The sequence below is a fragment of the Pelodiscus sinensis genome, chromosome 3, assembly GCF_052426305.1.
Source record: "Pelodiscus sinensis isolate ZL-2025 chromosome 3, ASM5242630v1, whole genome shotgun sequence".
In the NCBI taxonomy this organism is placed as follows: domain Eukaryota; kingdom Metazoa; phylum Chordata; order Testudines; family Trionychidae; genus Pelodiscus; species Pelodiscus sinensis.
Window position 1 is genome coordinate 141,133,450 of NC_143054.1, and position 25,036 is coordinate 141,158,485.

The window sequence follows — 25,036 nt, forward strand, 5'->3', positions numbered from 1 at the left end:
TCTCTACTAGGGTATGTCTACACTACCCTCCTAATTCGAACTAGGAGGATAATGTAGGCATACCGCACTTGCAAATGAAGCCCGGGATTTGAATTTCCTGGGCTTCATTTGCATGAAGCCGGCCGGCGCCATTTTTAAATGCCGGCGGTTCGAACCCCGTGCCGCGCGGCTACACGCGGCACAGAGTAGCTAGTTCGGATTAGGAAGCCTATGTAGCCGCGCGGCACGGGGTTCGAACCACCGGCATTTAAAAATGGCGCCGGCCGGCTTCATGCAAATGAAGCCCGGGAAATTCAAATCCCGGGCTTCATTTGCAAGTGCGGTATGCCTACATTACCCTCCTAGTTCGAATTAGGAGAGTAGTGTAGACATACCCCTATTGATTCCACCCTTCTTTGAACTGTGAGGTCTCCTATTTTGACATATCAAATCTTTCTCTTAGAAGACCCCTCCTGCTCCTATTAAGGTCAATGACCAATCTTCCACTGACTTCACTGGGAGAAGGTGCAAACTTCTAAAACTAATATTTATTATTACTTTATTATTACAATGCCTTGGGTCCCATAGTCAGGATCATATCATTGTGCTAGGCTGCGTACAAATGAGTAAAACATTGAAAGTTCTTGTCCCAAAAATGAGACCTCAGGATTATGTCCAGATGGGACAGACAAAGGGGAGTGATGCAGGATGGGGAGCGAGTTAACAGTCACGATGGTTCTTTTGCACAAATAAACTCTCAGAGCTCACAGTAGTCACAGATGTAAGCAGCTAGTTGACTAATAGACTATCCGATGAGCATAAGCTTATCGAATAGTTGACTAGTCCCTTGACTCACTTCCCCCATCTTGATGAGCAGGAGCTGGTGCTGGGGTCCTGTCTGCAGAGGGCAAGGGAGTAGCGGGGACTGGGTCCAAGGTGGGAATGAACTGCACCTCTGCTTTTTAAATGTATTAAGAACCATTGGGTGATGTGAAACTGAAATACCTGGAGAAGTGAAAAAACAGATCGACAGAGCCAGAAGAGTACCCAGACAGGAACTACTTCAAGACAGGCCCAAAAGAGAAAGCAATAGAATTCCATTTGTCATCACCTACAGCCCACAACTTATACCCCTCCAATACATTATCAACAATCTATAACCAGCCCTGGAAAATGACCCCTCACTCTCACAGGCCTTGGGGGGGTGGGGGAGGGGAAGGCCAGTCCTCACTTACAGACAATCCCATAACCTCAAACAAATTCTTTCCAGTAACCACACAACACAACTCCATCATAATCATCCAGGAACCCACCCCTGTAATTGGCCCCAGTGCCAACTCTGCCCACACTTCTACACAAGCAATTTCATCACTGGACCCAACAACATCATCCACTACATCAGTGGCTCATTTAACAGCATGTCCACTAATGTGATCTATGCCATCAAATGCCAACAATGCCCCACTGCCATGTATATTGGCCAAACTGGACCATCTCTAGGGGAAAGAATGAATCGACACAAATCAGATATCCAAAAAGGCAACACACAGAAACTGAAGTCAAAATAGCTTAATTTGGCTTTTGGCACAGTCTTCACTGCAGGAAGTTAAAGGAAGAGCACTCTCCCTTCGACTGCCCTTACTCCTTGTGAAATGAGGGTTACCGTGAGTTGAAGTAAGAAGTCCTCCAGCTCGACATTATTTCAAAATAAAGGTATAAATAGTGTAGCTGTGCACTATGTTACTTTGGAATAACATCCATTATTCTGAAATAATGCTGCCGTGTAGAGATACCCACAGAGATCTGTGTTCCCTTTGTTGTGCCTAAAATAGCCTTCATGGAAAGTAGGTGCATGGGGCATTTGGAAAGGGCTAGTGTGGATAAGAATAATGAAGATGCCCCGAGTTTCCTTAAAGGAAGATAAGTGAGTAAATGATTTACATAAAATAATGTAAATCCTAAATACAGATTAAGGACCCTTACTCCTGTGACTAATCTTGATCTTCAGTGAAGTTCAGCTAATATGGGCTAAAAAGAGAATATTTGTCATCCATTACTAGCTCTCTTTCGTCGTGAAGCAGAAGACCTATTCTTTCCTTTGGTCTTTCTCTTGCTCCTAACATATTGTTAGAAACTTTTTCGTTATTGCCTTTTTATGTCCCTTGCACTTTTTGTGCCTTGGCCTTTCTTATTTTGTCAGTACTTACTTATGCTATTCTTTTGTATTCATCCTTAGTAATTTATCTGTATTTGCACTTTATGTAGAATTCTTGTTTGTTTGTCGGGCTAATATAGTGGGGAATATGTTTATAAAATGTCCTGATGACATCAAGCTGGGAGGAGTTGCAAGCACTTTGGAGGATAGCATTGGAATTCAAAAACAACCTTGACAAATTGGAGAATTGATCTGAATTCACAAGATTTAATATGGTATGTGATTCCTACACCTATTATAATATACATTTTGGAATCATAACTTAGAGCATTCCCTAAATAGTATTTTGTTGTGTTCATTTTTGGTTGCTTTTATTAAAACAGCCCCTCATAAAATCTTTGTTTAATATTAATTTTGCTTAGCCTCCAATGCCAATGAAGGCTTTGTGGGATTAAAGTGAAATACTAGTAATTAAAGAAATGTATGTAAAGTCAAGAGGTTTGATGATGTTGTGTGCCATCATTGTGTTGTGTAGTAAATTTGGATGAAATCCTAATAACATTTTATTGTCAGTAATGCTCTGTTCATAGAGATGAGAACAGCATCTGAAAAACACATGAAGAAATTTCATCTGAATGTTTTATATACATTTAAGTATCCAATAGCAAAAATACAAGATCTCTCCTTTGTTTAAATACATTTCCTGTCTTTGTTGTTATATACTGTAGTGTGGCAGACCTATTTATAATCCAAGAAGGGGGGAGGGGGAGAAGCCTCTACTGGAAGCAGAAAAACTAAGTTGGGAAAGAATAGCAGGAAGTGTGACTGCCATTTAGCCAAACAATCTAGAACTAATCAGGCTTAAAAGCTGCTGTAAAGGCTTACTGTAGCTACTAACGAGTAAACAGTACAATTCTGTTTTTCTCTTCAGAAACTTTAAAGGGGTGTATGGGTGAAAAATGAAAATAATGTAAGAAGAGCAAAGACAGAAATTTCAGAAGCTCAGCACATGTAGTTCTTGTGGGAAAAAGGAGAACTATACTGAAAAGGGGTGGATTGAACATTGATAGATATTTTTCAGATTAAGGTGAGTATCTCCTTTGGCATTTCTGTTTGCTATTGTCTCAATGCAATTGTCCATGGTTTAGCACTAGTAACTAATATTAACCTAATAATATATGCGCGTGGCAAAATTCATTCTGCATATGTTTAATCTGAACTGTGGAGAATGAATGTTGCCATACAAACATATTACTAGATTAATTGGCTTTTAAAATTGATAAGCCTTGTTTAAGAAATATTTGTGGTTTTGGTAGAGATTCTTAGAGTTCTTCCAACAGTAATCTTTGCCAAATTACTTACTATTAGGTAATTTTTCTATTTCCAACACATTTGTCTTTTATTTACATAGTAATTACTGTAGCCATTTGGATAGAAGCTTTTTTCCTATGAAGGAAAACATGAAGTCAATGCCAAAATATACATTATTAAAAGTGTCACAAAATAAAAGACTTAATCTTATCAGATGTATTCATAGAAAAAGATCAACCTAAAATCGAGGCCTCTGAAAGTTTTTTTTTTTTTTAAATCTGAGATGGCAAATTACATATTTGGGATTCATTTATTTATTTTCATGCTTACTTTAATTGCAAAATGATGCAGCAGCCCTAGCAAAGTCCAATGCAATCAATGGCAGACTGAAATAGCTTAGAGAATGCAGATCTTTCATTTTGGTGTATTATTTACATATTTTATATCCTGTTGCAACAAACATAACCTGAAATCAACTATAAAAGCTACACTGTAAAATGTCAGGGTATAAAATATATCATCTTACTGGCTGGGTCTAACAAAAATAGAAGACCTAAAAAATACAGATTTTCACTCAGTGATGGCCATCTAAATTAGGTTGGTTTTTGTTTTCTTTGCTTTGTGCCAGATTGCTTTGTCTTGTGCCAAAACAGAAGGTGGTAGCATGACTTAAAGGAAAAACGTTGGAAATATGGGCTAAATAATACTGAAAGATTCCTCCATACACTGTGGATAATACTATGGGGTTTTCACCATTCTTGAATCAATCACGAGAGTGAGATTTACACTTGTTTCAGTGATGTACTGTGTTACATCTGTATTGATAGGAACCCTATTACTCATGCATTACTCATGTTACTAAGAATTAGTGGCTTATTGTAAATTGTGGCTGGAGAGGAAAAGAAAAGGAAATGATTGTATGCTGTTAGGCTACTTTATCCTGGTAGGATGCTGTTATATTTAGAATCTGTTGTTGTGAAGATAGCACGGCAGGATGTCTGTGGATTCACATGGAGGTGAAAAGCTGAGACAGAACAATGGTAAATAGTGTCAGTCAGTACTGTTGACCAAAGGCACAATCCTGTGAAGTGCTGTGCTAGGGTTTCAGTGGAATTTATGGTTATCCAACACTTCATGGCACCAGGCCCCTTATTCTATCTGGTTTAGAGATGGCTAGTTCTCTTTTGCAAGAGATTGTGGTCCTGCTCTTGAGAGGAGTGGAGCATCTTTGGTGAGACTGAACTCAATGGTGATATAGATGCTGAGCACATTGCAGGACTGTGGTCTGTTAAAATATTTTCAGTGGATGCCTTTGTAGATAAAATAGATTTTTGTGGAGAAGTTTGACAATGAATTTGTTCGTACTCAACTTAGTTATGCTGGACTTCAGTAAGAGTTTTACCTGCATAAGGTCTGAGTAAAAACGGAAAGAGGATTTAGCCCATAGTTTTTAAGTCAAAAAAAGGTAAATTGGGCAACCCTTAATAACACAGATGAGCCTCTTACTCACTTCAGCAGGCTACTCAGGTGGCTACGTGCTCAGAGTACTGTAAAGGTTGCAAAATCTATCCCTAAGTGAATTCAGTTGCTTTTATGAAATATTAACAGCTAAGCTTCAGTGACCTAGCTGAACAGCAACACTGTTTTTCCTTTGTACAATGCATGTGTATCAGCCTTGTGGACTCCAGAAAATAGAGGATAACTTAATCACTTTCTCTGCTTAAATATTCCGACGGTCAGGATTTTTCTAGTCTGAGATGTTCCCTGCAGTATTATTTCAAAAGTACATTTGGCTTACGTGTGTCTACAAAATTTATGACTATTGTTCAGACAGGAAGAGGAAAGCCATTTGGGAGCCAGCCATTTTATACTGTTAGTATGTAATAGTTACTATGGTTTAAAATGATAGAATCGTGTACTGAGGCAGTTTCATGTGAGCCTATGTAAAATAGAGAGTATATTATGGTTACATAGAAATTAACTACTTAATACTTTTAATACTCATACTCTCTGCAAAGGGAAATTAGACACCACATTCTGATTGTATACTCTGCTGCAAATCCGCTGAAGTCAATAGAGTTACTCTAGTGTAACTGAGAACAGAACTTGTCCCAAGGGGTTTAGTCCACCCATTACAGCAGGCTACCCAGCCACTCTTCTCCAGTTTTCATAGTATGGGAAACACATAACTACCACTCCCATACTCCTTCACTTCTGCACTCAGCATGGGAACATAGCAACTGAGATTCAGAGCCACTGTGTCTACAATACTGCCAGCATAAAGTGTTCCAAAATTCTGAATCAAGCACAAAAAATCATGAGATTATCTTAAAAATCATGAGACTTTTAAAAACAATGAATCTTGGGTGCTTTTTATTGGCTTTTTGGTTCTTTGCAGGGTTAGTGTTAACATTGTCAAGCTTTTCTCTGCAACTAGGAAAGCTAGATCTTTAATTTAAATACACTGAGAGTCTTATAGAATCACGATACCAGAAGTTAGGGCTCTAAAAATACCCACAAAATATAATAAGACTTACGTGAACATACTGGGTCAGACCAAAGGTCCATCTACCCAGTATTCTGTCTTCTGATGGTGGCCAATGCCAGGCGCTCCAAAGGGAATGAACAGAATAATGATTCAGAGGCTAGGGACACGGTTCCTACCCATTTTGGCTAATACCCATTGATGGACCTAACCTCCATGAATCTATCTAGCTCCTTTTTGAACCCTATTAAAGTCCTGGTCTTCACAACTTCCTTTGGCAAGAAGTTCCACTGTGTGTTGTATGAAGAAATACTTCCTTTGGTTTGAACAAAAAACAGGACTATGTAGCACTTTAAAGACTAACAAGATGGTTTATTAGGTAATGAGCTTTCATGGGCCAGACCCACTTCCTCAGATCAAATAGTGGAAGAAAATTGTCACAACCATATATATCAAAGGATACAATTAAAAAAATGAACACATATGAAAAGGACAAATCAAATTTCAGAACAGAAGGGGAATGGGGAGAGGTAAATGTCTGTGAGCTAATGATATTAGAGGTGATAATTGGGGAAGCTTACATTTGACAATTTACACCTAAGCTTAAACAAAGATCAATTATCTTACCCATTACAAAGATAACTTCCCCAATTATCACCTAATTATCATTAGCTCACAGACATTTACCTTCCCCCCCCATCCTCCTTCTGTTCTGAAATTTGATTTGTCCTTTTCATATGTGTTCATTTTTTTAATTGTATCCTTTGATAAATATGATTGTGACAATTTTCTTCCACTATTTGACCTGAGGAAGTGGGTCTGGCCCACGAAAGCTCATCACCTAATAAACCATCTTGTTAGTCTTTAAAGTGCTACATAGTCCTGTTTTTTTGTTTCAGCTGCACCAGACTAACACGGCTACATTTCTATCACTATTCCTTTGGTTTGTTTGATGGATTGATTGATTGTATGTTTGTTTTAAACCTGCTACCTATTCATTTCATTTGGTGACCCCTAGTTCTTAGGTGATGGGAATAGGTAAATAACACTTCTTTATTCACTTTCTTCATATTAGTAATGATTTTATAGACTTCTATCATATCCCGCTTTAGTTTTCCCTTTTCTAAACCCAAAAGGCCCAGTTTTACTAATCTCTCCTCATATGGCAAAAATTCCATACCCTTAATTATTTTTGTTGCCCTTTCATGAACTTTTTCCAGTGCCAAGATACCTTTTTTGAGATGAGGAAACCACATCTGCACACAGTATTCAAGATGTGGGTGTACCATAGATTAATATGAAGGCAATAAGATATTCTCTGTCTGATTTTCTATCCCTTCTTAATGATTCCTAACATTCTGTTTGCTTTTCTGACTGCCCCTGCACACTGAGTGGATGTTTTCAGAGAACTATCCACAATGATTCCAAGATTTCACTCTTGAGCAAGTCCCCATCATTTTTGTACTTATAGTTGGGATTATGTTTTCCAACGTGCATTATTTTGCATTTATCAACATTAAATTTCATTGTCATTTTGTTGCCCAGTCACCTAGTTTTGTGAGATCCTTTTGAAGCTCTTCACAGTCTGCTTTGGACTTAACTATCTTGAGCAATTTAGTATCATCTGCCAATTTTGCTACCTTATGGTTTACCCCCTTCTCCAGATCATTTATGAATATGTTGAATAGGATGGGTCCCAATACAGACCCCTGGGGGAAGGGGCAGATGATGGTTTTGTGGGGCCCCGGGCAGCATAATTCCGCGGGGCCCCCCCTTTGCCACGGCGCATGCGCGGGGCTTTCTGAAGCGTGGGGCCCGGGGCGGCCGCCCCGTTCACCCTGCCGTATATCTGCCCCTGCCTGGGGGGGCACCGCTAGTTGCCTGTCTCCATTCGGAAAACTGACCATTTATTCTTTCCCTTCGTTTCCTGTCTTTTAACCAGTTATCAATTCATGAGAGGACGTTCCATTTGACCCCATGACAGCTTACTTTGCTCAACAGCCTTTGATGATGGACTTTGTTGAAGGCTTTCTGGAAAGCTAACTATGCCATATCCACTGCATCTCCCTTGTCAATATGTTTTTTGACCCTCTCAAAGAATGCTAGTAAATTGGCGAGGCATAATTTCCTTTTACAAAAATCTCCCTTTCCCCCATCAAATTATGTTCATCTATGTGTCTGACAATTCTATTCTTAATTACAGTTTCAACTAATTTGCCTGGACTTGAAATTAGACTTGCTGGCCTATAATTGCCAGGATCACGTCTAGAGCCCTTTTCAAAAATTGGCATCACATTACCTATCCTCCAAGAATTTGGTACAGAAGTTGGTTTAAAGGATAGGTTATGAACCACAGTTAGTAGTTATGCAATTTCACATTTGAGTTCTTTCAGAACTCTTTGGTAAATGTCATCTGGTCTTAGTAACTTGTTACTGTTTAGTGTATCAGTTTGTTCCAAAACCTCCTCTAATGACATCTCAATCTGGGAGAATTCCTCAGATATGTCACCTAAAAAAAAAAAAGGCTCAGGTTTGGGAATCTCCCTCATGTCCTCAGCCGTAAAGACAGATGTAAAGAATTTAGTTTCTTCAAATTGACCTTATCATCCTTGAGTGGTCCTTTAGCATCTCAATAATCCAATGGCCCCACTGATTATTTAGCAAGCTTTGTGCTTCTGGTATACTTAAAAAAAATTGTTATTTTGAGTTTTTGGCTAGCTGTTGTTCAAATTCCTTCTTGGCCTTCCTAATTATATTTTTACACTTTTTGACAAGAGTTTGTGCTCCTGAATATTTTCCTCTCTAGGATTTAACTTCCATTTTTAAGTGATGCCTTTTTAACTTTCACTGATTCTTTTACTTGGTTGCTAAGCCATATGACACTTTTTTGAGTTTTTAATTTTTTTTAATCGGGGTATACATTTAAGTTGAGCCTCTATTATGGTGTACTTGAAAGAGCTTCCATGCATCTTTGAGGGATTTTACTTTTAGCGTTGTTCATTTTAATTTCTGTTTAACTAATCTCCTTATGCTCTAATAAACCTGTCTCCGGGGTTCCTTGTTGTTTTTGCAGATACACACTAACACAGCTACCCCTTTGAAACTTTTCTCCTTATTTTTATGTCATTCCCCTTTCTGAAATTAAATGCCAGAGAGCTGAGCTGCTGTGGGACTGCTAAGACTGGGTCTGTGAGCTCACTAGCTTCTAAATACTACAATATTTGTAGAATAAGGAGACATATATGATGTAATTACCCCCAAGAGAGGGCAATAAACCTTATTCTGAAGCCACTCCAGAATATATGATATATTCTGACTGATTGTACAAGAAACAATAGACATGTTGAAAACATACAGTCCAGAAGGACTTCATAACTGTTTTATGAGATTCATAGATTTAAAGGCCAGAAAGGGCCATTGTGATTATCTAGTCTGACTTCCTGTATAGCACAGGACAAAAGAATGTCCCTGAAATAATTCCTAGAGCAGATCATTTAGAAATATATCCAATTTTGATTTTAAAATTGTCAGTGATGGAGAATGAACAAATTACCAAGGTTTGAGGTGCAAACAATTGATTCATTGTTAAAAATGTATATCTTATTTTCAGTCAAATTTTGTATAGCTTCAACTTCCAGCTGTTGGATCATGTTATATCTTCTCTGTGAGCCTGAAGAGCCCATTATTAAACATTTGTAACCCCCTACCCCACGCAGGTACTTATAGGCTGTGATAATCCCTTAATTTTTTCTATATAAATAAAATTGACAACAAGCCTTTGCCATACTGTGACCAGTCTGGGATACAAGAGCCATTTCAACAAGAACCAAACTACATATTTTCACTTCCAATGTGAAATCAGTGCTGCTGTATGGCTCGGAGGTGTGGCACATTGTCCAAAGCAACACTAAGAGAATTCAGATGTTTGTCAATAAATGCCTTAGACATTCTCCAGCTAAAGTGGTACGATAGAATGCCAAATGAAATCTTGTGGACCAAAAGAAATCAGAAAACAAGGAGGTCCAGATTAAGAAGAGAAAATGATGAAGGGCAGGCCACATCCTGCGTAAGGACTGTGAGAAATGTATCATGAGACAAGTGTTAGAATGGAATCAAGAGGGAAAGAGTAAAAGGGGACGTTCCAAACAAACATGGCGACAAAGCTGCCTGGACGAAGTAAAAGCAGCTGGCTTAATGTGGGATCAAATCAACACTATCACTAAGGATCACAAGAAATGGAGAATGACTGTGTAGGCCCTAAGCTCCATTTGGAGCCCAAAGAACTAATAGTTAGGAATAGATTGAGCTTTTCGAATCTGTCATTATAAACCTAAGGGATGTTTTCTAATCCTTTGATTAATCACTCCCAGTACCCAGATAAACTTTCAGTGCACATAGACATTAATACATCTAAAACTTTTACCTTTAAAAGTGAAATAGAACATGATACTCTTCCTCTGTCAATGAAAATAACTTGTTACAGTAAACTTCCGATAATCCAGCACCTTTAGGACCCAGGGGGTGCCGGATTATCAGATATGCCGGACTATCGGAAGGGGGGGCTATGAGGGGTCTAGGGTGGTGTGGGGGGGGATGCCACCCCAGACACCTCATAGCCCCCCCTTCCCATAGTCCGGCTCTGCCCCAGGCATCCCCAATTCAGCCGCTGCTGGTCAGTTTCAGCAGCAGCTGAATTGGGACGCCTGTGGCAGAGCAGCAGGGGTGCTGCCGGGTTGGTCCAGTAGCGCCACCCCTTGGCGCTGCGAGATCAACCCAACAGCACCTCAGTTGCTCTTGGGGATGCTTGGGGCAGAGCAGCTGGGGTGCTGCTAGGTTGGTCCCACAGCGCCAAGGGGCAGCGCTATCGGACCAACCCGGCAGCACCCCAGCTGCTCTGCCCCAGGTGTCCCCAAGTCAGCCACCACTGAAACTGACCAGTTTCAGCGGCGGCTGAATCGGGGACAGCTGGGGTGCTGCTGGTTGGTCCTGCAGCGCCGAGGGGCAGTGCTACGGGACCTACCAGCAGCACTCCAGCTGCTCTGCCCTCGGCTTCCCCGATCCAGCTGCTGGTCAGTTTCAGCAGCGGCTGAATTGGGGAAGCATGGGGCAGAGCAGCTCCAATGGTCCGGTTGCCCGGAGCACTTACGGGTTCCTGATGGTGCCGGACCATCAGGAGGGCCGGACCATCAGATGCCGGACCAATGGAGTTTTACTGCATCTGCTTTTGGGAGTTCAGCAATCTGATTGAAATGACTTGGTGGTGAATCAATATGTTAAATGAAATATAGAAAATTTATTCTCCACACATTTTACATTTCCATTAATACGCTTAACTTCCATTACAGTGAACAGAAATTATGTTATTAAATGAGGTTATGAATAAGCCCCAGGCTTGCCAGAAGTTATCTAATACAAAAAAACAACATAGTAAAGAATGCTTTTTGATGTTTCTCTAATCGGATGACTTTCCTCTCTGCTATTTTGTTGAATAGAAAGAGGTGGAAAATACCATCATAAATCAGTTGGAGAGCAATGAAATTCAAATATTTGTATTGATTTTGCTCATTATTTTTAGAGTTGTTGATTAATTGCAGTTAACTCATGCAATTAACTCCAAAAATTAAGCACAATTAATCACAGGTTTAATGGCACTATTAAACAATTGAATCCCAATTGAAACGAATTAAATGGTTTAGATGCTTTTCTACATTTTCAGATAAATTGACTTCAGTTACAAAACAGAATACAAAGAGTGCAGGGCTCATTTTATATTATTATTTTATTACAAATATTTGCACTTTAAAAAAAAAGCAAAAGTAACAATACTTTTCAATTAATTTCCTAGAACAGAGGTGGGCAATAATTTCGATGGGGGGCATTCCAAGAATGTGTTAAGTAGTCAAGGACTGCACTCTTCCATGATATTAATAAAGGAGGTGTGGGGTCTGGGATGGAGGTTGTGTGCAGAAGGGAGCTTGGAGTAAGGGACTGAGGTGCAGCAGAGGGTGTGAGATTTGGGAGGGAATTTGTGTGAAGAAGGGGGTTGTGACCTGTGGCAGGAAGGGTGCAGAGATCTGGTTTGTGACCACAGGTAGAGGATTGGGATGCAAGGACTAGGAGGGGGTTGTGACCTGGGATGGGAGTGTAGGGGATTTGGGTGCAAGGTCTGGGATAGGGTAGGAGTAAAAGAGGGGGCAGAGGGTTGTCGGAAGGAGGGCTGGGATGCCAGAGGCAGGGCTGTGGCTGGGAGGTGCTTACCTGGTGGCTCCCAGCCAGCAAGCCAGCTGATTCCTCAGCCATGGTCCCTGCCTTCCATGCCCCTGCATCATCTGCAGGGACCATGTTTGGCTCTGAATGCTGTTAGCTCACAAGGGGAGGGGTACTTTGCATGATGCCTGTTATGCAAACAGGCAACTATTGTGCTGGGGGTGGAAGAAACACAGCATTCAGAGAGCTGCTCTGAGCAGTGTGCTAGGGCAGGGCAGGGCAGGCAGGGAGCTTAGCTGAGGTGCCTACGGGCCATATTTTGCCTGCATCTGCCATAGTAGTAACATGGTGCAATCTCTTTATTTTGAAGGTGAAACTTACAAATAAAGCTTTTCTTGTTACTTAATTTCATTCAAAACCAAAACAATGTAAAACTTTAGAGCCTACAAGTCCACTCAGTTCTACTTTTTTTTCACCCAATCACTCAGACAAACAAGTTTGTTTACATGTGCAGGAGATAATGCTGCCCACTTGTTTATATGTCATGGAAAATGAGAACAAGTATCCGCATGGTACTGTCATGGCCGGGTCCAACACATTTATATGCCAGATGTGCTAAAGAGTCATCTATCCCTTCATGCTTTGGCTGCCATTCCACAGGACATATTTCCATGCTGATGATGCTTGTAAAAAATGTGTCAAGTAAATTTGTGACTGAACTCCTTGGGGGAGAATTGTCTCCTGCTATGTTTTATCCATGCTCTGCCATATATTTCATGTTATAGCAGCCTCAGATGATGATCCAGAACTTTGTTTTGTCAAACTGGCAGTGAAAGTGTTCGTAAAGTGAACAATGTGAGATTTTTTAAAAGATAAATGTGACTTAAGGTTTAAGAATCTGAAGTACATTCCAAAATCTGAGAGGGATGAGATGTGGAGTAAGCTTTCAGATGTCTTAAAAGAACAAGACTCCAAAGAGAAAAATACAGAACCCGACCCACCAAAAAAGAAAATCACTCCTCTGCTGGTGGCATCTGGCTCAGATGATAAAAAAACATGCTCCACCCCATTTTGGATCATTATTGAGCAGACCCATCATCAGCATAATATTAATAGAAATTAATATTCTCTTGAATAGTGATTAAAGCATGAAGGGGAATATGAATCTTTACCACATCTTGCACATAAATATCACGTGATGCTGGCTACAACAGTGCCATGCAAACACTTGTTCTCACTTTTGGTGACGTAAAACAAGAAACAGGCAGCATTATTTCCTGTAAACATCTAAACAAACTTATTTGAACAATTGGCAGGACAAGAAGCAGGGACTGATTGGACTTGTAGGCTCTATAGCTTTACATTGTTTTATTTTTGAATAATTTCTTAACATAATTCTAAATTTGGAAGTTCAGCCTTCATGATAACTTGTGCTACAGTACTTGTAATGGGGGAATTGAAAAATAGTATTATGTTTTTTTTACAGCGCAAATATTTGTGATAAAAAATAAAGTAAGCATTGTACATTTTATATTCTGAGTTGTAATAGAAATTAATATATTTTAAAATGTAGAAAACATCCACAATATTTAAACAGTATTCTATGATTATTTATTATGATTAATCATGATTCATATTTTTAATTGCTTGGTATTCCTAGTTATTTTAAAGTGAGGCCTACTGTTGTTGGCTTCTTCCTCCCCCTCCCTCCTGTCTTTAGTTAAGGTTGTTAGCCCTCCAGGATTGTCTTGGAATCTCTAGGAAATAATATTTAATTGAATATTAATCTTTATGCCATGTGATGAAACCTCTGAATACATTCAACCAGAATTGGCAACCCTACCCTTAATGTGTCCATGCTTAAGTGATGTAGGCCTAAAATTCTTTTTCTCCAATATTCATAAACTGAAGTTTATTTTAAAAGAAATTAAGTTTCTTTCTAAGAGACCTACATTAAATGCACAGGCCACAAGTGTTTCATTGTATGAGTTTAATGACTCAAGAACACATTGCTTAGATTGTAAATTTGGGTTGCCCGGAGCAACAGGTTATACTTTAAACTGCATGCCCTTGTGAAAAGTTCTGAGAGACAATAAAATCCTGTTCCTGTTGAAGGCTTTGAAGCCTGGTCAAAGTTTTGTCAATGGCTTCATCCAAGAGATCACCTAGAGACAATCCACTGAGTCATCATTGCCTTTCTGCTCTCTCCTTCCTCCCGAGCAGGTAATGGTTTACTATTGGCCTGTATCATCAATAAATTATTGCCCCCCACATACACACACACCATAACACAGCTCATTTACTCTGGCCAATGAGTAAGAATGGGAGAATCAAGAATCCATCCATCCCTAACCCACCAGCTATGCTGCATGTAGCCTCATTTATTCCTACCAATTTGGACTCAATGTCTGTTTAGCAGCCCCGTTAAGTGTGTAAGGAAAGACTGCTACTCCCTTGTGTCTCTTTGTATTCTAGGCCACATCTACACTTGCTTGGGATTAGCGTTGCCAGTTTTGGTTGTATGTATTCCTGGAGATTTCATGGACTAGTCTTATCTTTAATTAAAGGTTAATCTTTAATTCCTTGAGATTCCAGGCCAACCCTGAAGAGTTGGCAATCCTACTGGGGATCAATCACGGGGATCAATCTCCTGCTGCAATCAAGACAGCAGTGACTGATTTAGCAAGACCTGCTTAATCAACCTGTCATGAGACAGAGTAGCTGCCCAATGACCGGGTGGAGGGGGGAAAAAGGGGAATGGGCGATCTCCTCCCTGAGCCCTGGTGGGCAGAAGCCCACCCCTAACTAGGCTGCACAACTGCAAAGAGCTCTGAAATGAGAGGAGTAAAGTCAATGGGAGTGTGTCTAGACTACATGGCTCCATCGACAGAGCCATGTAGATGAGTTTACTAGACATAGCAAAATGAAGAGGCGCTTCATTTACATCAAAATGGCTGCCACACTGTGCCGAGGCATAAAGGATCTGACGACAAGGAGTTCTGGGGTCGGCTGATCCCCGTCTAGACTACCACGCTGTGCCGACAATCAGCTGATCGGCACAGCGCGGCGGCCATTTTAATGTAAATGAAGCTGGCTGCCAAGATACTAGAGCAAGAAACTTGAGGCTCCAAATATGTAGGACCTGTCAAAACAAGAAAGGTGGTAAGGTTTGGAAGGCGAGAAAATTGGAGAATACTGGGAATGAACAGGCTCTCACAGAGGGATTTAAGAGATTGTGTTTTCTTATGGAGACGAGAGGCAGGAAAACTCTTGGAGGGACCTGGTAAGAGGGTAAAACTGATGGACTGTGTTTTGTAACTTTGGAGTTTTTTTTGAAGTTGTATTTATGTGATTAAACTGGGACCCCTGAGAAAGGATGATGGATGAGCAAGTAACTCTTGTATAGCGTTTAAGAAGCCCTTTCAGTGAGAAATTTGTTAGCAGAGCATATTAGTGGTACTGTGGGCATGAGTGGTACCTAGGAGGTGGTTGACCTCACTAAGTGGTATAGTAACATTATAAAAAAGCAGCAGAATCTTGTAAATGCAGGTATTTTCTTAGAGGCAGTTAAAGAACGCTTTCCTGAAATGTATGGGAATGTAGTGATCTATGCAACAGCCTAGCACAGCACCCTTGAGGAGAAACAAGCAAAATCTTATGGAGAATTAGCCACCTGATAAAGTACTTTCAGTCCTGGGTGTGTCAATACTCTAAAAATATTGCCAAATCACATGTCCTTAAAAGAAGAGAAATAACACACACAAAAAACTAATGCTAAAAGCTGATATAAGAGGAAATATTTAAAATGTTCAATCTGCATGATCTGGCAAAGTACTGACTAAAGCCCAGACTGCTGCAAATGTTTATGCTGGTGAGCAGTCACAATAACTTCTACTCATTCATAGTATCCCAAGCTACTACATTTTACCCAGTGAATACTACTGAACCCCATGCACTGTTTAAAATAAAGTATTTGCAAGACCAAGGCTTACGGGGGAAGTTGATAACATTCCATGTATACTTTAAGGGTCAGTGTAGTGTGGATTATTTAGTCTGATACAAACCTCTTAGTTTAAGTGGGAGTTAAATCGTGCATGGGTTTATGCTAGATTTCAGCATGAGAGGAATTCACCCTATATCTATGTTTACACAGCAGCATTATTTCAGAATAACTAACATTATTCCTTAATAACATAATCCGCATCTACACAGAAAGCAGTTATTTCAACATAATGGTGAAATAATGGTGAGCCAGAAGACTTCTTACTCCGACTCCGACTCCTCTAACCCTCATTTTATGAGTAAGGGAAGTCGGAGGAAGAGTGCTCTTTTTCTGACTTCCCGCTGTGTAGATAGCATCAAAGCTGAAATAATCTAATTTGACTTAAGCTATGCAATTAACGTAGCTCAAGTTGCATAGCTTATTTCGGCTTTAGCCCTGCTATGGAGATGTGCCGTATGTGTGGAAAATAAACATCCCTTTTTTAAGCATAAATAGCTTTTGCTGATAGTGAAGAATGTCTTTTTTGCCCAACATTTTTGGAATCTCATACACTGATGTACTGTACCACTTTAATCTTGCATTGTGTTACTCTACTGTTTTGGACTATTCTACAGAAAGTCGTATTTGTTTAATAAGAGGGTTTTTCACCTGCTTAGGTATAATGCAAAGCTTTATAAATAACTCTAACTTATAGTTTAGCTTTGTTTTGGGAAAAACTCCCTGAGGTGGATAATTAACAATATGGTGATTCACAAACATCTTATGATATGCTGCGAAGTTCTCCATCAGAACAAGAGACGTTGAGTTGACTAGGAAATAAAAGGCCCCTTCTTAGAAATGTTATGCGTCATTTATGTGGGCTTTCAATCACACTGTACTTGGAAAACTGGGAGATGCATTTGACTATAAAAGACACAGAAGAACTATTTCTAACCTATCAATTCTGATTAGAAATGTATTTTTCTTTTTCACATAATGTAAATATTCAACCGTATATGATATACCCAGAAACTCTACAAAGGAGGATAAAATCAGACAAAAGGTCTTGTCTTGTGGATGTCACAAGACAGAGCCATGAAATTTGTTTCCAACTCTGCCATATATTTCCTGTATTAACTTGGGCAAGCTGTAAACTCTTTGTATCTCCAAGAGTTTAAGTTGAACTTAACTGCATTAGGCCAAATTTCTAAACAATGAGTTCACACTAACAATCTCTTCCATCAACTTTAAGGGCCATTAAAATCAATTTTGGTTCTTTTGCTTTTCATGAGGAGTAATGCTAAATTCTGTAATGTGGGGCTGATATTTCCCAAGGGTGTTATGAAAAGAGCTCTATGAATATTACCAAAAATGCCAATATTCAATATAATTTTATTATTTCAATCTATAGAATGACAAGGATGCCTTTAGAGACCTAGGTATCTTGGAAAATACATTTGTTTTGACTCAGTTAGTGTTTGATTCCCACAAATGTTTTCACTGATGTTTTATTGGCAAAAATGTTTAGCTTAATCCTTATAGCAATATTGCAGAATATCTGTGGAAAGTAAATTCCGAAATAACAATTGTGAGAATGCGCACTGGAAAATCCTGCAGCTCTGAGTTGGTGTCTGCTTAGATGCTCTGTGGAAATAATGCTTGTGTAGCCTGGTCAGCATACAGTAGCTATGAAACGCTAGAGCATGTCCAATGCAAATGAATCTTCAGAGAATGTAGCTGGCAAATTGACTGGTCTCTACCAACCATGTGCATATTAAGATTTTTAAAGGGCTTTCAACGTGGCCAAATTTGGGATAATTTTCATAGGGAGAACAAAAGGCACCACAATACTAGTCTCCACTACTGCCACATTTTTATTGTGTGCCCCAAAACATGAAGTTAATGCTTCTGAGCAAAACTGCTATACACATTTTTAACATGGCAACACAAAATACTTGTTCCTTCATTTCTGAGCATTAGAACTTTCAAATTATCTACGCTTTCCAAAACATCAAACTCGGTCGATAAAATATAAAGAATTTCAAGCAAAACAATTACATTTTAGTAAAATTACAAGTAACTGAAAACAGGATCTTGTAATGGAAAGTGTTGCTCAAGCTTAATTGTAGGCATTGCTCCTGCACCAGCTATAATTAGCTGACAAATAATTTCTAATGTAAAGAGAGGACATATTTCAAGACATAAGCATTAAGAGGTAGTTACAGTCGACCTGTTGACTCCAACTCTGCATCTCTTGATTTTCAGTGTTGGATTTCTCAACTTAAATATTGCTATGGCCTGGTCTATGATGGGAGTTTAGGTCGAACTTAGCCACGTTAGGCCGAATTTCTAAACAATGAGTTCACACTAACAAGCCTGTTCCATCAACTTTAAGGGCCATTAAAATCAATTTTGGTACTTCTGCTTTTCATGAGGAGTAATGCTAAATTCAATGGTATATAGTCGACTTTACAGCAGTGCTGTGAAAGTCAAAGTTCTTGGCCTCCGGGAGTTATCCCACAGTGCCTTGCAGTGACCACTCTAGCCAGGACTATCAACGCTACTGCTCTCCAGGAACAGGAAGAGCACCAGGAAATTTTGAATGAGATCCTGGACCTCAATGCTATGTGGGGAGAGGAAGGGCTGGCCTTACCATGAGGCAAACTGAGGCAGCTGCCTCAGGTGCCAGGCTGTGGGAGGAGGAAGGGGGGTGCCACTAGGACCTAGAGTGTAGAAAATTGTGTCTGCTGCTGGTGCATATGTATTCTCTCTGGTCTAGATGCACAGAGATGGTGGAGTGCTATGCTAGATGAAGGAGGGCACAAGAGACATAACAGGCAGGCAGGAGAAAAGATGAGAGGGAATAACAGAAAGCAGCAGGAGCTGCAGGGAGAGAGAGGCAGAGGAGCCTCTTATGTACCTCTCTAGCACCCCCAGGATCCTGGACTGATTAACTCCAGCTTCTCAGGGAACTTACTGTTTCCTGCTGCTTCCCTGAACCCACTTGAGGAGAACAGGTGGTCAACTGAAGTAGTAGGAGCCAGTTAGGCCCTTAAGACACTGATATCTTCCCTCACTCAGGCCCTGCTACCAGCCTGCTTATTTGTCCCCTTCAACTGAGTGTTGAGAGCCACTATAGCTGGCACACAACAGCAGTCATAAGTGAAAGAAGAAAATGCCCCTCTGGGGCAGCATTCAGAAAAAGAAAGAAAGCAAAGGAAGCTTTTCTATCTAAGCAGGAAGAAGCTCTCCTGAGACACATAGACACAAATTGTTCATGGTGAGCCTTCCGGCCCCAGTAAGGATGTGAGTGGTGAGGAGATGCCTGATCTTCCAGTTAGTCAGAGTGCAGACCTGGCAGCTACTGCAGCACCCATATCTCCATCTCAAATGGATGTAACCATGCACATTCCTGAAGAAAAGTGTAGATCAGAGAAGAGTGTGGTGGAGGCACAGGGAACAGCTGCTGCTGAGTTTAGTTCCTTAAGTCTAGATGATCCAGGACTGTGGACCCACTTGAGCAGTAGCCTGAGGGACTTCCTTGTACTGCATGGGCCACAGCAAGTAAAAAACTTCACGTTCCCCAAAGACAATGAAAATAGAAGTTTCCATCCAACACGTTACTGGCGTGAAATACCCTATGGTGACAAAGTGGAGAGGCCATGGCTTATGTACTCAAAAACCCAGAACGCTGCATACTGTTTTTGGTGCAAACTCTTCCAGTCTAATGTTCCAGCCACATTGGGTTCTACAGGAACGAAAGACTGGAAAAATCTGGCTAGAAATCTGGCATGCCATGAGAAGGCAGCAAATCACCAGAGAGCATTCCATTGGTGGAAAGAGCTTGAGATGAGACTAAGGTTAAAGGCCACCATAGATGATCAGCATCAAGAGAAGATTGCATCAGAGTCTCTTTACTGGCAAGATGTTCTGAAAAGGCTCATTGCCATTGTGAGACTGCTTGCTACCCAAAACCTAGCACTGTGTGGCACTTCACATTAGCTGTATGTGCCAAACAATGGAAACTTCCTTAGAATTGTGGAGCTGATGGCTGAGTTTGATGCTGTACTCCAGGAGCATCTAAGAAGAGTCACCACCCAAGAAGTGTACACACACTACTACCTTGGAAAAACAATTCAAAATGAGATCATACAGTTACTGGCAACAAAAGTCAAACAGAAGATTGTGGCAGATCTGAAGCCAGCAAGATATTACTCTTTTATTCTGGACTGCACAGTGACATCAGCCATATGGAACAAATGACTTTAATGGTACATTTTGTAACAACAACAGAACCTAGTGAAAATGTCCCTGCACTAGTGACTGTCAGAGAGCATTTTCTAGAATTTATTGACATTGATGATACTACAGGAGCTGGTATGACAAATGTGCTTCTTAAAAAGCTGGAAGATACGGGAATTGCAATAACTGACATGAGAGGTCAAGGCTACGATAATGGTTCCAACATGAAAGGAAAGAACAGAGGAGTGCAGACACGGATCTGAGAGTTAAACCCTCGAGCTTTTTTTGTCCCATGCAGTTCTCATTCATTGAACTTGATGGTCAGTGATGCAGCATCAGCTTCTAGTGAGGCTGCTGAATTTTTTAATGTAATTCAAAGCATTTATGTATTTTTCTCTGCATCAACTCATCGATGGCAAATTTTGAAGCACATCTAGGAACATCCTCTCTGACACTGAAACCACTGAGTATCACACAATGGGATAGTCGAGCGGAGGCGATAAAGCCTATCAAACACCAAATTGGGAAGATAGATGATGCCATAGTTGCCATTATGGAGGATAATGCTATGATAGGAACTGTTCATGGGAGAACAGTGGCAGAGGGAAATGGAATCACCAGAAACATACATAACTTCAAATTTCTGCGTGGCTTAGTGTTGTGGCATGACATACTGTTTGAAATAAATGTAGTAAGCAAGAGACTCCAAGATGTTGGAGTTGATATATCTGGAGCAATGGAACAACTGGTCAAAGCAAAGTCATACCTACAGTCTTACCGGTCACATGAGGGATTTCAAAATGTCCTGAAGAGTGCACAGAAGTTGGCAGAGGAACTTCACACTGAAGCTATTTTCCCACCCATTCAGGAATACAAGAGTCACCGAAGAAGAAGATATTTTGATTACGAGGCACAGAATAATCCCATAAGAGACCCCATATAGGAGTTACTATAGAGAACTTTCTGGGTGTCTGGCTGATGAGTCTTGTCCACATGCTCAGGGTTTAGCTGATCGCCATATTTGGGGTCGGGAAGGAATTTTCCTCCAGGGTAGATTGGCAGAGGCCCTGGAGGTTTTTCGCCTTCCTCTGTAGCATGGGGCACAGATCACAGCTGGAGGATTCTCAGCATCTTGGGGTCTTCAAAGTATTTGAAGGCTTCAATATCTGAGATATAGGTGAGAGGATTATTCTAGGAGGGGTGGGTGAGATTTTGTGGCCTGCACTGTGCAGGGGGTCAGACTAGATGATCATAATGGTCCCTTCTGACCTTGGAGTCTATGAGTCTATGAGTCTATAAACAACAATTCAAAATTGAATTCTTTAACCAGGTGCTAGATTGTGCAATACAGTCAATTGAAGAACGTTTCACGCAGCTCAAGGAACACAGCAGTATATTTGGAATGTTGTATGATATTCCAAAACTCCTCACTATACCTGAAGACGACCTACACCAACAATGCAGGACACTAGAGACAGTGTTGACACACGATGACATATGCGATAATGATGCGAGTGACTTAGGTGATGAACTGAAAGCCCTTTCAAGATACATTTCAGCAGGATCAACTCCAAAGGCTGTTCTGGAATATATGTGCACAAATAAGATGACCACCTTCTTTCCAAATGCTTTTGTTGCTCTGCGCATACTTCTAACACTTCCTGTAACAGTTGCCAGTGAAGAATGCAGCTTCTCCAAGCTGAAGTTAATAAAAACACATCTACACTCCACAATGACACAGGAGAGGCTGGTTGGCCTTGCAATCATCTCAATAGAGCATGAGCTGGCCCAGACTGAGGGCCTTCAGGAAGCAGTTCAAGAAATCTTTGCAACCAAGAAGGCACAGAAAGCACTACTTTGATTATTCAAACAGATAAAAATGCCAGTGTTTACTATGCAGACAAGAAAAGTTACATATGCTGGTCAGGCGTTTGAAAGTTAAGTGTTACTTACAATTTTTGAACAAGGCATTTTAAGCTGTTAGTTCTCCTTTATTGGGGTAGATAGAGCAGTCCCATGAGAGGAGTAGATCAAGAAGAAGGCAGAATTGAGACCTTTCAAAGTTTTGGCCCAAGCGAGGTGACATGGGGGCATCATTTGAGCTCCCCGCCTCAGGTGCCAAAATGTTGTGGGCCGGCCCTGTGCAGGACTGTAGATTAGCAAAAGGAATGCAGATATATATGCAAAGATTGCAAAGGGCATTAAGGAGAAAGGATATGCCAGGCATGCACAGCATTGCCCAGAAAAATAAAGAAGTTGATGCAGTTATACCAGAAGACAAAGGAGGCAAACTTAGTGTTCTATGCTCTTAGGCTACATCTACACTGGCGGCTTCTTGCGCAAGAACTGTTTTGTGGAAGAGTTCTTGAGCAAAAAGTCTTCCACAGGAGCGCATCTACACTGGCATGTGCTTTCGCGCAAGAGATATGCTTTTGTGCAAGAGCGTCTATGGCAATGTGGACTTCTCTCTTGCGCAAGAAAGCTCTGATGTCTATTTTAGCCGTAGGGGTTTCTTGCACAAGAAATTCATGTTGCCTGTCTACACTGCCCTCTTGCACAAGAGCTCTTGCGCAAGAGGGCTTATTTCTCATGGGGAGAGGAATAAGTCTTCCAGAAGAAGCCCTGTTTTCCGATGCTGTACTGTTAATTTACTTGTGCAAGAACACTCGTGCAGTGTAGACACCTGGCAAGTTTTTGTGCAAGAACAGCTGTTCTTGTGCAAGAAGCTGCCAGTGTAGACATAGCCTTAGTGTTCTGTGCTATTATTTAGCTCTAATTTACCACTAAATGTCTTTCAAGAGCCCAGTAAGCATTGGAAGTGCTCATAATGCTGCTAGACAATACTGACCTCCAGTGGATCAGCAAATTCTCTGGTTCGGCACCAGTCAAGTCCTGAGGGTGCCAGACTAGAAAGATTCAACCTGTATGTTATTTGGACCAGTGGAATAGATCATCAAGCCCAGTAGCTGTTTTTAGACTTGGATTCCACATACTCAAATGACTACTGTCAAAAGACAGTTTTAAGTTCCGAAATTGATGTATATAATGGACCAGATCCTCAGCTAGTGTAAACTGGCATCACATCATTGAAGGTATGTTGATTAACCCCAGCTGAAAATCTGGCCTGTACAAGATATAGAATGTTGGGTGCTTTTTTTTTAATTTGGAAAAGTTTTTAATCCTTCCACAGCAGGGATGTTAGGAAGCGAGTAATCAGCTGATCATGTAGTTAATAGAATTTCTAACGACTACACAATTAGTTGATAAGGGAGGAAGCCTCCTGGAGCTACCCCCACTGAGGCTCTGCAGTTTAAATGTAGGAGGAGTCGGGCTGCCTGAGCCACAAAGGGGGTAGCTGCAGAGCCACAATGGGGAGTAGCTCCTTGACCCGGTGCAAGCTGGGACTGAGCCAATCTTGCTCAGTTCCAGCTCACACCGGGTCCAGCAGCCCCTGTCCATGGAGGGTCCCAGCAGGGAGCTAGGACCCCTCACAGACAGGAGCTGCTGCCAGAGCAGCCTCTGTTTATGGTCAGTCCCAGCCGCCGCAGACAGGACCATCTTTAAAATAGTTAAATAGATAATTTGACATTGGTCTGAACAATTTCCTGAATTTGCCTGATGGTGTTCATTATAATATTTATAATCACTAACTGTGCACTTTAATTTAGATTCCACTGCATTTCTGCTCTGCTTAGGTTTAGACATTAATGTTCCAGTACCAAGAACAGCAGACTGTCATCCTTGTTGCTCTGACATAAATGCAAGACACTCTGAAGTTGTGTATGTATTCCAGAATGATATTGCTGCATGTGAAATGTCAGTACAACCAGAAGAGTCCTTGCTGATCATTTACTAAAAGACAAACAGGAAGGATAAAAAAAAGGATCAAATTCAGCTGAAATTGAAAAGAAGGAAAATTTAAAAAAAAACCTCAAAATATCTCTAGAAAAAGATAGGACAATTCCAAAAAGTAATCGCCTTCTCACCTACACTTATCCACTTCCATTTAGCATTAGTTCTAGTGATGCACCCAGCATCTCAACAGTTAATTAATATTGAAGATAGTAATGAATTGAGTACCAGTGGTGAGTGAGCTCCTGTCACCATTAAATTCCAGATCTAGCTCCATGAAAGCCCCATAAACAAACCTTCAGAAAAAGAAGACGACTTTTTGGGTGGCTGCTAGGGTGGATTTTTCAAGAGCCCAGGTTACTTAGTTTTTGTGTTTAAGGCAGTACATCTGTAGTTTAGACTGTATTCCCAGCAATGCCTCAGACTTCCTGTGTCATGTTGGCGAAGTCACCTAGGATCAGATTTGTAAAGATACAAAAGATCAAAAGATGCAGACGGCTCTTTTTGACAATCCCGTTCGATGCCTATCTCTATCTCTAGACTCCTAAGTGTCTTTAAAATCCAGTCCATACACTAAGGTTTACAATGTCCTAAGGCAATTATGCACACAGGTCCCACTGAATTTTAGTGGGATTTGGGTGCCTCCGTCCCTTAATTTCCTTTGAAATTTTTCAGTATTAATTTCTCTGTTTCAGTTCCCCATCTAAAAAAGGGGGAATAACAATGCTTATTTCATCCACCCTTTGTCTTCTTTACTTAGGGTATACATTCTTCAGGACAGGCCCTGTGTGTTTGACAGCAGCTAGCACAATGGGTTCCTAGT

At 40.6% G+C, this 25,036-nt stretch overlaps 1 protein-coding gene across 4 annotated transcripts in view; it reads left to right on the forward strand.

The window, feature by feature from the left end:
• The first annotated feature begins 2,950 nt into the window (after positions 1 to 2,950).
• RASGRP3 (RAS guanyl releasing protein 3) overlaps positions 2,951 to 25,036 on the forward strand; it is a 79,387-nt gene continuing 57,301 nt past the window's right edge. For all 4 annotated transcript variants that reach the window (XM_089777388.1, XM_006131317.5, XM_089777389.1 and 1 more), the window contains exon 1: positions 2,951 to 3,221. The gene's annotated coding sequence lies outside the window, so the exon portion shown is untranslated. The remainder of the gene's footprint in view (positions 3,222 to 25,036) is intronic.